This window comes from Caretta caretta, chromosome 7 (genome assembly GCF_965140235.1).
Source record: "Caretta caretta isolate rCarCar2 chromosome 7, rCarCar1.hap1, whole genome shotgun sequence".
In the NCBI taxonomy this organism is placed as follows: domain Eukaryota; kingdom Metazoa; phylum Chordata; order Testudines; family Cheloniidae; genus Caretta; species Caretta caretta.
In genome coordinates, this window is record NC_134212.1 from 10547781 (window position 1) to 10563072 (window position 15292).

Genomic DNA, 15292 nt, shown 5'->3' on the forward strand with positions numbered 1-15292 from the left:
AGAGTTCATGTCTGAAGGGAATACAAGTCCTTGGCATGTGCCTAATGTAGGCATTAAATAGAGACAGAAAGGCATGCACTTAGATTTAGACTTCTGACATACTACCAAAAAGAAGTGCCATAACCAAAAAATGCTTCATTTTACAAGAAAGATTCTTGGCTAGGTTGCACCTTGGGTTTCTGGGCTTATGTGTATGTGCTTTTTGAATAATTCAGCCAGTTACGTCTCCATGTACCATAAGAAGGTGATTTGATGTAGTAATTACCTGTTACTCTTGACACAGTAATTAATACAGCAAAATACCACAGTACACTATGTAAACTTAGACCACTATAATTAAAATACACGTCTGTTCAACAAACTGTTTAGAGTGGGAAAGAAGAAAAAAACCCTGAATATGCGTATTTTTCTAACTGGAAAAAATATGGTTTTGAATCTGCCCCTTTAATAAGCTTCCCTCCCCCATTACAGAAAAGTTATAATTCAAAAGGGCTAGAGAACAATATGAACATTGCAGAGCAATGCAGATATTTTACATATCAGATGCAAAGTGTAAAATAGCCGACACTCTCACATTAAGGGTTTGGGGTTGGTTTTTTTTTTGGTTGGTTGGTTGGCTTTTTTTTTAAAACACTCAAGAATACAACTTGGAAGGATATAGTTTAGGAATCACATTGTTTTCAGTTAGACAGGAATTGCAATGTAAGAGCACCCACCCGGATTTGCTGGCTTCTGCTACTTTCCAAAATCCACAATTAAAGACAGTCCCTTAAAGTGTTGGGTTTTTGGGTTTTTTTTGGTTTTTTTGGGGGGGATGGTGGGGGGGAGGGAGGTTTCCTTCCTAGCCTCAGATACACAGCAAACTGGATTAATGGCTTGCACTTTTCTTGGAAACTAACAAACAGTAACACCAGTGGAAAAGGCGTTCACAAACTTTTTGGAGGCATCAAATGCTCTGTTTCTAGATTAAGCCACCACAGCACACAATGACCGTTGAGAGGAGACAGAAATCTACATACAGCGCTAAGTTTAGTTAATGAAAAAAAAAGACAAAAACAAAAAGGTTCCTTGTTCAAGAATCTACCGACTCAGCACATTCCGACGATGTGTACACAGAACAGAAAACAGGGTGTGATAGAAAAAGAGAATTTAGACCAGTGTAACAGATAAATTAGTAACCTTCGCAGTGTAAAATACTCTCTGCACTAGTCCATAGTAAAGATCTGACAAACACTCTGAGTTACTGGAAGCGGAGTTAATCCCTATGTTCCAGTTCAACATTTTTTACTGCTGTTTCTATGTTATAATGCCTTGAAAAGTTTATGGTTTGAACTAGCACCTGAATACAATGTAATTTTGTTTGCATAAGCTGGCAAGGGATAAGAAAACATCACAAGTCAGAGCATGTAAGACTCAAGTGATACAGAGGCAAAAAGGTATCCTCTCTGTAATGTCTGGTGATCTTATTTAAAGATGATAAATTTGGTTTCTTACAGACCTTATCCTCAGTGACCTCTGTACCCAGGAAATAACCAGTATTCTGATTAAATGATCCCTGACTCCGGTCGAACTTTTAGAAATGCAGCCAAGAATCCACTGGCTGAATGTATCATTGGAAACTCTGGCTTCCCACTGGACATCCTTCGATTGCAGGGACCATTGATCAGAGGAACACAACTCATAAATCCTGCTAAATTGAAATGAAGGCTTCTGTGATGTTTAAGGAGTGTCAGAACTACTCAACTCTTCTCCCACTCCATTCATTCAGAAGAGAAGAACTTTAATTTGCTAGTTTAAAGAAATCCAGAAAGATAACTTAAGAGGAAGAAGGGTCTTGCAGAAGAAAGTATCTGGAAGAATTAGAATCCATATCCTCTGCTGCTAATGTGACACGTGCTTGTTTAGGACATCTGATCATGACTTAAGAATGGGTACCCCTTGGGGTCTACTATGCAGTTCCCTGAGCACTGCGAATGGAGCAAGTGAATTACTTGGCCAACCAAGCAACCAACCAAATAGGCAAACAAGGAATACAAGCTTCATCAGAATGATAGAGCCATTTATAGGCATCACTCTTTTGACTAAAGGCCTTGATAAGGGCATCCCTTTCATCCCAGAATCTGAATGAGGTGCCCATAGGAGAAAGGGGATCCCAGATGCACTCCACACACCAAGCGCATGGTGGAGGACTGCAGAAGACGCTCTTGCACTATAGTCTTCTCCATAACATTTTCCTTTTTTTATCCCTGGAGGTGAAAAAAGAAGCCCTGACATCTGACTGAAATGCAGGAGGAAGCAGAAATGTGCGACTGAATGTACTCACTCGGAGGTGGAGAGAGTACCAAGGACAGAACATTGAAGATCCTATGGGTTGAAAGGTTTTGGCTTCTCTCTCATTGGTGCAGCTATCTGTCAGACTGGAAGTGTGAGGGAGCAGAAGCACTTTTGCCATTTGTTCTTTCCATATTGTTTGAAGGAATCTCTAGGTAAAAGCAATGAACACAAGTGACACGATAGCACCAGTGAACATTCATACCACAAAGGACAGCACGTATAAATGCATTGCAAAACATCCCCTTACAGACACCACCACTCTCAGTTCCTTGGACTAGTGCTAACACCTAGCTTCTGGATCAAATATTTAATACTGCTGTTGCTACAGCAACATGTTTTGAACACTTCATGACTTCAACTAAAAGCTGATTACAATATAATTTAGAGAAGCAACTTAAAAAAAGCTTCTGTTTTGGCTAGAATGATTTTTCTTTTAATATGAGGAAAAAGGGGGGGAAACTTTGGCGGCTACCTCAATAACTGCTACCCATCAATTTTATCTATGTATTACGTACATCTACATTATTTCCTTCGTATTAACTTATTTCCTTAAAATTTACAATATTGACATTTTTTCCTCCCCTAATTTGACTCTTATCGTTCACAGACTTTTGTCTAGGAGTATGCAACAATGCCATATGGCTCCATTATCTTTCTTCATTAAGTATTTCTGCAATTTAAACAAAAAAAACAAAAAAAAAACCCCCACCCTTAATTCCATTCACCAAACACTAAGTACAGTGCCGGAAAGTGACTGAGAAGTTTAGTGAGATCCACAACACTTACCATTTCAGAAAAATTCTTCTTTCATGCTTATAATGAATGAGGATGAAAAATAAAATTCATTCCTTAAATTTTTTCAGTATGTGTAAAAGTGCTTCACACATATAATTAAGTGGTAAGTTGAAGAATGCTTTTTCTTTTCATACTTTAATTATTCATCAGGTACAGCATTGTTTTACTGTATTAAATGTTTGATGTACAGAAAAGTCTGTTCTTTCAGAAGTATAATTTCATCCTCAGTTCATTTATATTCTTTTTAATAGTAGCTAAAAAGAATTCTTCCAAATCATTTAATGTGATATTCTTTGTTGCTGAGAAAATTCAATCTGTTTTTTCTTCAGTTTTTACTCTGTTGTTTTCTTACAGTTAATTATTTAGGTGGTTCCAACAACATGTTATTACTGTTGTTGAGTCATATATATGTTGCCTGACTTGTGTTACACTTCATCTTTTTTTTTCCCCCCTTCTTCTTCATATGGTTGGGATTCTGTAAGAAAACATTTTGCTAGAACTTAAATTTACCTTCCTTTAAGTTAGCAATTCAGTAGATCAAGACTAATTTTTTTTTAGCCTGATAAAAATGGCTATAAGTAAGTTTTAATTATTTATTTAATATAGTTTAATTGCAATCTGAATGGGATGCCAACACCTCAGGCAGATGGCCATGACATTTAACTTATATAATTAAACATAAGGGTGGGGAAACATAAAACAATGTGCGTTAGTTTCAAGTTTTTATATATATATATATATATATATATATATATATATATATATATATATATATATATATATATATATATATATAAATAAATAAAATTTACCTTTCCTTGCTTCAGCTTCTGTCAGGGTAAAAACTGTATAAGCTAACAACTTTGGGGCTATAGGAATCTGGTTTTGCACCATTGATAGGAGTTTTGTCATTGACTACGCCTGGAGCAGATACCAGCTCTAAGGCCAAGATTTTGAAAAATAGGAGCCGAAAGTTAGGCTCGGAAACAGTGATCTGATTTCCAAAAGTGCTGTAACTTCCACTGACGTCAGGGGACACTAAGCAGGTTTTAGGAAAAAGAGCCCTCAATTAATGGGTTAAAAATAAAATAAAATAAAATAAAATAAAATAAAAAAATGAAATAAAAAATAATCTGTTTTACCCAACATGAGCTTGATCCAAAGCCCACTGAATTCAATAGAAGTCTTTCCACCAACTTCAATGTGCATTAGATTAGACCCTAAGTGGTACAAATTTTCCAAATATCTAATACATGCTATAATTACTGAACACAAAGCAGGTACATGTACATGAAAATGGTCAGATGTGTAACAGATCACTTAGTTAATTTTCAGGTGTTCTGATTTGGGCATGCATTAAGGCAACAGTGTGTGCATTTTTGCTAATGCAATACAGACCATAAGATTAGAAAATCTGGCCCTATTTACCTGTATATATTGGGACACAAAGATAGGCACAATCAGAGGTGCTTGACCAATTTTTATAGAGGGGATGCTGAAACCAGAAACCATGAAATTTGGTTGTTATTACAACTTCAAGCCAGGGGGTGCTGCATCCCCAGCTCTCCTGGGCATTATGGCCTATTAGACAACAGGCTCAGTAAAGACTACAGAATCAAGCCCTTCCTTGCCATATGAACTTCCATCTTTGTAAATTATTATTTACAATCTGTTGAGTCCATTAATTGTGTTTTATTCTTAACTCACTCCGATTTGTCTATGTAGTGCTAAGGACCTCTACCCAGGGATGGTTTTACGTACTATACAAGTTGCAATCTTTTTATATACAAACAATAGTAAGTGTTCTTCTTGGGCATTAGCAAGGCTCACACCTCAAGTATTCGGAGAGAAAAAACAAGCTGAGGTAGCTTTCTTTTTTTACTTTTATTCAGCATTTTCCACATTATCCTGGGTCAAATTCTGCATTCAAATATGCACGCATGTATGCAAAATTTGGCAATATCCTTTTTAAATGCATTACGAATATCCTCACATCTCAAATTGCTAAGTGATTGCTCCCCCTCCCTTTTCTGAATCTCCACTATCTAGGCCAATCAGCTTTCAATACAAAAAGGATTACAACTCATATCTCCCTCGGTAGTGCTGTTACTGTGAAAAAAGCAGGTGCAATTCCCAAGTACACATACGGACAACCATTACAATATGAAATATGCATGCAATGATGGGCAAGGTGGAACTGTAGGTGAATACGCTAACGGTTGTGATATAACATTTGGAGGCCTAACGTGAAACCTGGTTTGCATCACAAGTGAAAAGAGTTTAATGATCTCAACTTAGCTTTATACTGGCCACATCAAAAATTTCACATATTTGTCCATATCCAGTCTTTGGGCAAGAAAGACTAGAACTAAAGTAGCAGGGCATTATTGGAGACAATGGGAGTTTTGCCATTGACTTCCACAGGACCAGGATTTCACCCCAGGTCAGGTCAGAGTTCTGGGGAGAAGCATGTATTGCCCCAGTGTGCATTATTATACCTGCCTGTAGCCAGGGTTCTCTGTCTTGCTCTTTTGTGAGCACTGAAATTCAGCCATCTCACAAAGCTAGTTCTATTGAAATATACATAATACACACACACAAAATGAGAACGTATTTTACACTTGAGAGCATCAATTCTTGATATATCATACTCATCACCCAACATTATATATTATAGGCTCAATAACCACAAGTCCATGATCACAACAAAGGAGAATGTACCAGTTTCCATTCATTTTAAAATCCCTTGATCATTCTCTAGAGAACGTTTCTTCCTCTGTCATTGAGAAAGTTAATATAGCTAGAGTCATGGAATAAGATTCATCAGTTAGATTCATCAACAGGCAATACTGAAGTCAAAGAAATGAAATTGAAAATGTATCAATTTTATCCATTATTTTAAAGACAACAGTACCTTTAATCCACTATTTTAATTCTACCTCCAACTGTATTTATAAATATATATTGTGACAAACTTCCTCCTCTACCTTGGTGGGTCTTGCGCTTATTGGCGGATTTGCTCACCCTGGAGCTTCACGGCAGCCCTTAGTTTGGCCGTTTTCGTGAACCCACAGTCCAGGTCAACTCCTCCTGTGTCTGACCAGGAGTTGGGAGATTTGGGGGGAAACCGGGCCCACCCTCTACTCCGGGTTCCAGCCCAGGGCCCTGTGGAATGCAGCTGTCTAGAGTGCCTCCTGGAACAGCTGTGCGACAGCTACAACTCCCTGGGCTACTTCCCCATGGCCTCCTCCCAACACCTTCTTTATCCTCACCATAGGACCTTCCTCCTGGTGTCTGATAATGCTTGTACTCCTCAGTCCTCCAACAGTATGCTTTCTCACTCTCAGCTCCTAGAGCCTCTTGCTCCCAGCTCCTTACATGCGCACCACAAACTGAAGTGAGCTCCTTTTTAAACCCAGGTGCCCTGATTAGCCTGCCTTAATTGATTCTAGGAGCTTCTTGATTGGCTGCAGGTGTTCTAATCAGCCTGTCTGTCTTAATTGTCTCCAGAAGGTTCTTGATTGTTCTGGAACCTTCCCTGTTACCTTACTCAGGGAAACGGGACCTACTTAACCTGGGGCTAATATATCTGCCTTCTATTACTCTCCTATAGCCATCTGGCCCGACTGTCACATATCCACCCTCTGCTCAACACTATGGGGTTGGGCAACTCAGGTCGTCAGGCAGTGTACTCGTGACAAGCCATCTGCATTGCCATGGTGGCTTCCAGCCCAGTGTTCTATGGTGAATTGGAAAGGTTGAAGCGACAGAAACCATCTGGTCACCCTTGCATTCTTCTCTTTATTTCACTGCATTCACTGGAGGGGTGCATGGTCGGTCAAAAGGGTAAACTGTCGTCCCAGAAGGTAATAACATAGTGTTTCCATGGCCCATTTCACAGCTAGGCACTCTCTTTCAACCACCACATACTTCTGCTCTCTTGGGAGGAGTTTCCTGCTGAGGTGGAGGATTGGGTGTTCTTCATCTCCAACCATCTGAGATAGGACACCTCCCAATCCTACTTCAGATGCATCTGTTTGTAAAATGAATTCTTTGTTGAAGTCTGGGGCTATAAGCACGGGGTTACTGCAGAGGGCTGTCCATAGATCCATGAATTCTTTCTCTGCGGCATCTGTCCACTTCACCATGTCTGGACCCTGGGCTTTTATCAGGCCTTTCAGGGGACTCGCTCTGGTAGCGAAATGGGGAATAAATCATCGGTAGTACCCCACCACACTCAGGAATGCCCAGGCTTGCTTTTTCCAATTCGGCCAGGGCCAATTTTGGATAGCCTTTAGTTTGTTTAGTTGGGTCTTGACCATGCCCCTTCCTACAATGTAGCCAAGGTATTTAGCCTCAGCTAGCCCTATAGCACACTTGGCTGGGTTGGCTTTGAGGCCAGCCCGTCTTAGCGTGTCCAGAACCGCTTCCACCTTTTCTAAGTGGGTTTCCCAGTCAGGGCTGTAAATAATCACATCATCCAGGTATGCCGCTGCATAACTGATATGGGGCCGTAGGAGCTGGTCCATAAGATGCTGGAAGGTGGCAGGGGCCCCATGCAGTCCAAAAGGAAGAACAGTATATTGAAACAGACCCTCTGGTGTACAGAATGCCATCTCTTCTTTCGCATCTTTGGCAAGGGGAATCTGCCAGTATCCCTTTGTTAAATCAAGTGTGGTCAAAAATTGGGAATTGCCCAGGCGGTCAAGTAACTCGTCGATACGGGGTATAGGGTATGCATCGAATTTGGATATCTCATTCAGTGGCGAAAGTCATTACAAAACCTTGTGGTGCCATTGGGTTTGAGCAACACCACAATCGGGCTTGACCACTGACTGTGGGACTCTTCGATGACTCCCAGCTCCAACATCCTTTTTACCTCTGCCTTGATCTCCTCCCTTTTTGCTGCTGGGACCCGATAGGGCCTTAAAGTTACCTTTGCCCCAGGGTCTGTGATAATGTGGTGATATGCTTCGGTGGTCCGACCTGGTTTGGTTGAAAACACATCCTGGTATCAGTTGATCATCTCAGTTACCTCCTTCTTCTGGTTTGATGTCAGATCAGTGGATATCCTGATCTACTCCTGCATGTTATTTCCCTGGATTGGGGTCTCTTGGGCCACTACACATGCCTCTCGTTGGTGCCAAGGCTTTAAGAGGTTAATGTGATACATTTGTTCTTGTTTCCGGTGTCCTGGCTGCCGCACCTTGTAGATTACTTCCCCCACGGGTTCAACCACCTCATAGGGCCTCTGCCATTGGGCCAAAAGCTTGCTTTCTGCCGTGGGTACCAACACCGTCACCTGATCCCCTGGTTGGAACTGTCAGACTTTTGCCTGGTGATTGTAATGAGTTCACTGGGCCTCCTGCGCCTTTTCTAAATGTTCTCATACAATAGGGGTGACCCGGGCTATCCGTTCATGCATCTGCAACACATGGTCAATTAGATTTCTCCCTTCACTGGGTTCCTCTTCCCAGATTTCTTTTGTGATATCTAGTATGCCATGGGGGTGGCGTCTGTATAATAATTCAAAGGGGGAAAACCCAGTTGACGCCTGAGGTACCTCCCAGATTGCAAACATAAGGTAGGGTAGTAGGGTGTCCCAATCCTTCCAATCCCAATTTAACACTTTCCTTATCATTGCCTTGAGGTTTAGTTAAACCTTTCTACCAGCCCATCGGTCTGCGGATGATCGACTGAAGTTCTCAGGGTATGTATATGGAGCAGCATACACAGGTCCTTCATTAGCTTCGACATAAATGGGGTACCTTGGCCTGTTAATATCTCCTTTGGTAGCTCCACTCGGGCAAAGATCCCCACCAACTCTTCAGCTATTGTTTTAGAGGCTGTGTTCCGCAAGGGGACAGCTTCTGGGTAGCGAGTAGCATAATCCAGAACGACAAGTATATATTGGTGGCCCGGGCTGTCTTCTCCAGGGGTCCCACTAGGTTCATGGCTATTCGCTCGAAGGGGATCTCTATGATGGGAAGGGGTACTAAAGGTGCCCTCAAGTGGGGACGGGGACTGTGCAGCTGACACTCTGGACAGGATGCACAGTACCTCCGCACTTCATGTACTCTGGGCCAGAAGAATCATCGCAGGACCCATGCCAGGGTCTTCTCTACCCCCAAATGCCCCCCAAAAAGATGACTATGGGCCAGACTTAATACAGCATTCTGGTGTTTTTGAGGTACTAGGATCTGCTGTACCTTCTGCCCCTGTACTGGTGCAACCCGGTATAAGAGATTCTTCTTCATTATGAAGTAGGGTCCTGGGCCCAGGGTTTTCCCTTCCACGGGGACCCCATCTATTTCAGTCACCTCTTTCCTAATGTTGTCGTACCTTGGGTCTTCAGCCTGGTCCTGTCCAAAACTTCCTCTCCTGGGTCTAATCTGCCCAAGATCTAGGGGGCAAGTCTCTGTTGCCTCTACTGGTTCAAAGGCATTAGGGTGTGGGTCAGACTCGGGTGCTTCTCCCTCCTGGGTAACCTCCTTTTCAGGGTCCGCCTACCTACGAGAGCGACCCTCTGGCTTTGGGCCAGTATTCAGGTTCCCAAGACCTTAGCTGCCCTTCTTTCCCTTTTTGTCTTTCTACGCTGTCTGGGAGTGGAGAACAAATCTGGGGATATTTCAGAGAAGGTTGGGGGTTGACAGTCTACTGTGGATGCCTCACTACTTTCAGGGCTTCCCACTTTCTCCAATTCCCCCACCGGAAGAAAGTCTCCAAACCCTGGGAAGTCCCTCCCTATGAGCACCAGGTATGGGAGTTTAGGGACTACACCTGCTGCTACCTCAGTAGTATGCCCCTGAATCTCGATTTTTACTGAGATGGTGCGGTAATAACCAACTGTCCCATGGACACATGTTATCCCCGTATACTTAGCCCACAGCAACTGACTACGCTTCATGAGCTTCCCCAAGACAAGCTTGATAGCACTCCCCGAATCAACCAGTGCTGTGGTCTCTACCCCATTTAGCTTCACTGGTCTGGTGTACATATGTGGGGTTAGTGAGACCCCACAAGGTGGATTAGGGAGCATGGGTCTGCCCAGTTCCCCAGGTTACACAACATAGGCTCCTCAGCATTGGGACACTGTGCAGCTATGTGTCCCCACTCCCTGCAGGCATAACATCTGTATGGAGCCCTAGGCGTTCCTCAGTCTCTTGGTTTAGGCAGTCTAACATCACGATCCTCTTTCCCCTCAGTGCTCCGACTCTTTGTGGCTTCTGGTGGGCCTTCAGCCCCTTCCTTTTTCCACCCTGGGCTCTCCTGGTGGCCCAGTCACCCGAGCTCTAGAGCTTGGTCCTGCTAGTTTAATCTGGGGTGCTTCTTCCTTAACTGATCGGGTCAGCTCCCTCGCTGACCTTCGCCTTTCTACCAGCACAATAACCTCGTCGTAGGTGGAGGGTTCGTTCTGGCTTACCCAGGCACGAAAGTCTGGCGGCAGTCCTCTCATGTACTGGTCAATGACCAGAACTTCTAGTATCTCCTCCGGACTCCGGGACTCAGTTCGTAACCACTTTCATGTAAGATGGATGAGGTCCTTTAATTGGGACCGCGGGGTTTTGTTTTCCTGGCACCACCACTCATGATATCGCTGGGCCCGCACTGCGGTCGTTACCCCAGATCTGGCCAGGATCTCTGCTTTCAGCTGGGAGTAGTCTGCTGCAGCCTCTTCAGGCAAATTATAGTAGGCCTTCTGGGCCTCCCCACACAGGAATGGAGCGAGGATGCCAGACTACTGTTCTTGGGGCCAAGCCCCCCCGCAGGGCTGTCCTCTCAAAGGCCAGGAGGTATGCCTCTACATCATCCTCCTGCGTCATTTTCTGCAGCCAATTGCTGGCCCTTATGATCTGCGTCCCATCATGGCCATGGTTCAGCTCTGTAAGGGCCTTTACCTGGTTTACCAGTTCCCGCAACATAGCCCGGTCTTGAGCAGCCTGGTCCATCAGCAGGCGATTAGTCTCTTGCTGCAGCCACACTGCCTCCTGTTGGGCAGCTGCCTGGACACAGGTGGCCTCCTGCTGGGCAGCCGGGGCTTGTATCAGTGCCTGCACTATGTCCTCCATTGTGGTGAAAATAAATAAACAAACAAGCAAACCCTCTCCCTTCCCCTCCCCAAACACCCTCCTTCTTCCGCCGTGCTGTGTACACCAGATCCCACTTCTAACACCAGTTGTGACAAAGTTCCTCCTCTATCTTGGTGGGTCTTGCACTTATTGGCGGATTTGCTCGCCTTGGAGCTTCACGGCAGCCCTTAGTTTGGCCGTTTTCGTGAACCCACAGTCCAGGTCAACTCCTCCTGTGTCTGACCAGGAGTTGGGAGATTTGGGGGGAAACCGGGCCCACCCTCTACTCCGGGTTCCAGCCCAGGGCCCTGTGGAATGCAGCTGTCTAGAGTGCCTCCTGGAACAGCTGTGCGACAGCTACAACTCCCTGGGCTACTTCCCCATGGCCTCCTCCCAACACCTTCTTTATCCTCACCATAGGACCTTCCTCCTGGTGTCTGATAATGCTTGTACTCCTCAGTCCTCCAACAGTATGCTTTCTCACTCTCAGCTCGTAGCGCCTCTTGCTCCCAGCTCGTTACACACACACCACAAACTGAAGTGAGCTCTTTTTCAAACCCAGGTGCCCTGATTAGCCTGCCTTAATTGATTCTAGGAGCTTCTTGATTGGCTGCAGGTGTTCTAATCAGCCTGTCTGTCTTAATTGTCTCCAGAAGGTTCCTGATTGTTCTGGAACCTTCCCTGTTACCTTACTCAGGGGAAAGGGACCTGGTTAACCTGGGGCTAATATATCTGCATTCTATTACTCTCCTGTAGCCATCTGGCCCAACCCTGTCACAATATCTACAGTACATTATACATAAGGACAAAAATAACCATAAGAGAGAGAGTGAGTGTGTGTATACGTACAAGAAAATGAAATATATTAGAAAATGAAATATCTTGCTTCTTAATTCCTATCTTGCTTGTACTTCCCACTCAGCTCTGTTCTGTTACCAATAAGTGTGCAGTAAATTCATGCTTTTTCCATTATCTACCTTCATCATGGGTTTTAGAAATACAAAAATTACATAATCCAATTTTTCAATACTTTGCTCATATTTAAAATAGTTACTTGCAGTCAGCATCAAAAACTGATGGATCTGTTTAGCAAGATTGGGGAACATTTTTTTCACATTGGGGAACATTTTTTTCCTTCATATTTATGGCAAAGGTTTGTTGTGTCATGACTGTAAAGTGTAGCAAGGCTCTAAACTCAAATTGCTTTTTTGTTCATTTGAACTATAACACTCCCTTTTATCATCTTCATAAATGCAATTACTTTTACTGCAGGATCCGGACCAAGTGCTTACACTTTCTTCGGGCACAGAAGAGTTTGAAAAGGCTCAATATTAATATAACTATGGCCTTTACCAAACTTAAGGAGTGACATTCAGTTCATTATACGGGAAGGTAACTCTTGACACATATGCACTTTCAAGGGGTCCTTGGAAAGAAGTGGCAGCAGTTACAACAAATTAACAGCATACAATAAAAATGCCATAAACATGCAGCATACATAATAAATCCAATCAAGTCTACAACCCTCACAGATAAAAATGAGTAATGACTTACTGTCTCTGAAAATAAAAAATAGAAGTTTCTGAAACACTACTGTTCATCACTGCAACATATTTTTGCCTCTAAATCTAAAAATACAAATTTAGTGATTTTTATATGAACAGCATTGTACATAATGTATTTACTTTCTCATTTCCCTTTTCCACCCCACCTCCCAGCTTGTGAAAACAGGGAAACTATTACAGTGAAGCTTCTTTTGTGATGATTTTTTAAGAGTTCTGTAATGTATTCTTGGTGTTTAGACAGATGTTAACTTAGAAGTGTTTAGCAAAACAAAACTAGTATGCCTGAACTGACCAAACAAAAATACCACAGAACTTATGGCAACTGTTGCTCAATAATTTTTTGGCTGACTGCATTAATTTCCTGCATCTGATCTGTTTCTAATTCTAACTGCTGAGGTTGGGATCTGAAGTCAATAGCCAAGAAGATGCATTTGGAAGTTTGAGGGGTATAGATAGAACTTCAGTTAAACAGAAAATAGGGCTATCCAAAAACGAAGCAAATGGAGGAGATTCAGGTTCTGGACATCATCCTTGCCACGTTTAAGAGTCTTAACTGCTAAAGAATATCAGCTTGTCAAATTGCCGCGGTGAAACCACTTTTTGCTCTACCTGGTTAGATACTTCAGAAGGAACTGTTGAAGAAATGGGAAAGGTTACAAAGAAAAGAAAGGATTACCAAGCTGAAATGTAAAAATAAATTTAAAAAACAAAGCAGTTCAAATCACACTCCCAACTTGATCATCAAAGGGGGGGAACAAAGGACTTCCTTCAACATCTTCCTGTATGATGGGTGTAAAGGCGTACGAGTAAATTATAATTATTAAAAATCATTAAAAAGAAGTTAATTGAGAATAACTATTTAGGTAACAATGATTTTCTTGAAATCCTCATAACAGAAAATCCATTTTTGATCATTCTCTTGGCAATAACTTGCATAACTTGAGAATAATTGCAGATTTTTAATTTTTATACATCCAAAAGAGCATAAAGGGAAAACCATAAATTATATACTAACTCCAGCTGTTAAATGTTGGCATTTTGTCTTTAAAAAAAAGTTCAAAATCTGTTTCCTTAAACCAAGGAAATGTGGAAAAAGGCCATCCTGCCAGTGGAAACATTCAACAGCAGAAAGCTCATGCTGCGGTTTCTTGCCGAAGCAGCAAACTTCTCTAAAAGGGAAGTTACTGCCAACTCAAATACTGTTTGCTTTCACACCCAAGAACAAACTGTGTGCATGGTGAAGGTTTCCTGAGGGCTCAATGCAGCTGGAGCATGCTGAATAAAGGTAACTAATGTCAAAGCTACTGTAAACTTGTTCTCATTTTTCTATCAGTAAGCTATCATCAGTGCAAACAAGACTATTATTCCGCCACCCCTCCTAAAAGAGACAAACCTGTATCTACTGTAATTTAAACCTTCTGGGGTTTGTTTGTTTGTTTTTAACAAGTCAAAACCCCCAAGGGGCTTGTCTGTAAAAGCGATCACTTTTAGTTTAGTTAGGAGGATAGGTCAGGTTCAGATTCACAACCCTAGTAATGATGAATTTCCATATCTCAACACAATATGTAACAGAGTTACTCTCCCTTAGCAGGAAATGCAAAGGGAGGGCTTCACTGCAACTTTACCAATTACAGTCAGAAAGTACTGCCAAAGCAAACAATTACTGGGAGGGCTCAACTCCGAGGAAGATCACTAATGACTGTCACACTCACTACAGGCTAGACTGCACAAGATTGGTGAGCACTTGCTCACACAAAGCAGTCTTACTGAGATCAACATGAATTACTCATGTGAGCAAGTGCTCACCAAGATGAGTCAGAGTTGCACAATCTAACCTCATGCATACTAGAGAAAGCAACACAGAGTAGAAAGAAATGTATCATGTTTCAAAAATTGGAACAAGAAATAGTTTTCATATAGTAATACTATGCCTTAAATTAAAAGCCAAAATATTGCATTTACTGAATTTATTTTATTTTATTTTGAGGGGGGGCGCGCAGGCTTTAAAAGCAATATTGAGAAATTTAGGCTACAGTGACAGCATAAGACAATAGTAGTTTCATCTACCAATCCACTTTGAAATCAATAGTTATGTTATTTTGAAATACAATGTAGGAAAGAATGCAAGATCCCTGCATCTAAGGAAAACTAAATGTTATCAAATCCTGCCTTCCTTTTCCTAGCCAGCTGGCACACCCAGAATCAAACACAGTTAATCATTTTAAGGAAGAATCCTTTTCAAAGTAGAAAGTCACACTGTTTATTCCAGAACTCCTACTCAATACTATTTTTTTCTGTGTACTAGTGCCTAGCACAACACACTAAAATGGCATAAGGCACAAATGCATCTTTATGAAAGAAACCATGAGCCTGTGCAAATGAAGGATTCTAAACACTATCCAACTGTCGTGACACAATTTAGCTCAAACAAGACTCTACAGAGTTAACCATACCCTGGCCATACACTTCAATACACGCACATCCAAATACAGTCTTTAAATGTTAATAGCCAGCTGGCTTTCTATAGTT

General features: G+C 42.2%; 1 protein-coding gene across 13 annotated transcripts in view; it reads right to left on the bottom strand.

Moving 5' to 3' along the window:
- The window catches only part of FOXP1 (forkhead box P1), a 499850-nt gene that overhangs the window by 332493 nt on the left and 152065 nt on the right, over positions 1 to 15292 (bottom strand). For 3 of the 13 annotated variants that reach the window (XM_075130239.1, XM_075130237.1, XM_075130236.1), the window contains one exon: positions 2324 to 2482. The exons of the other annotated variants lie outside the window; for them this stretch is intronic. The gene's annotated coding sequence lies outside the window, so the exon portion shown is untranslated. The remainder of the gene's footprint in view (positions 1 to 2323; positions 2483 to 15292) is intronic. 13 annotated transcript variants of the gene reach the window in all.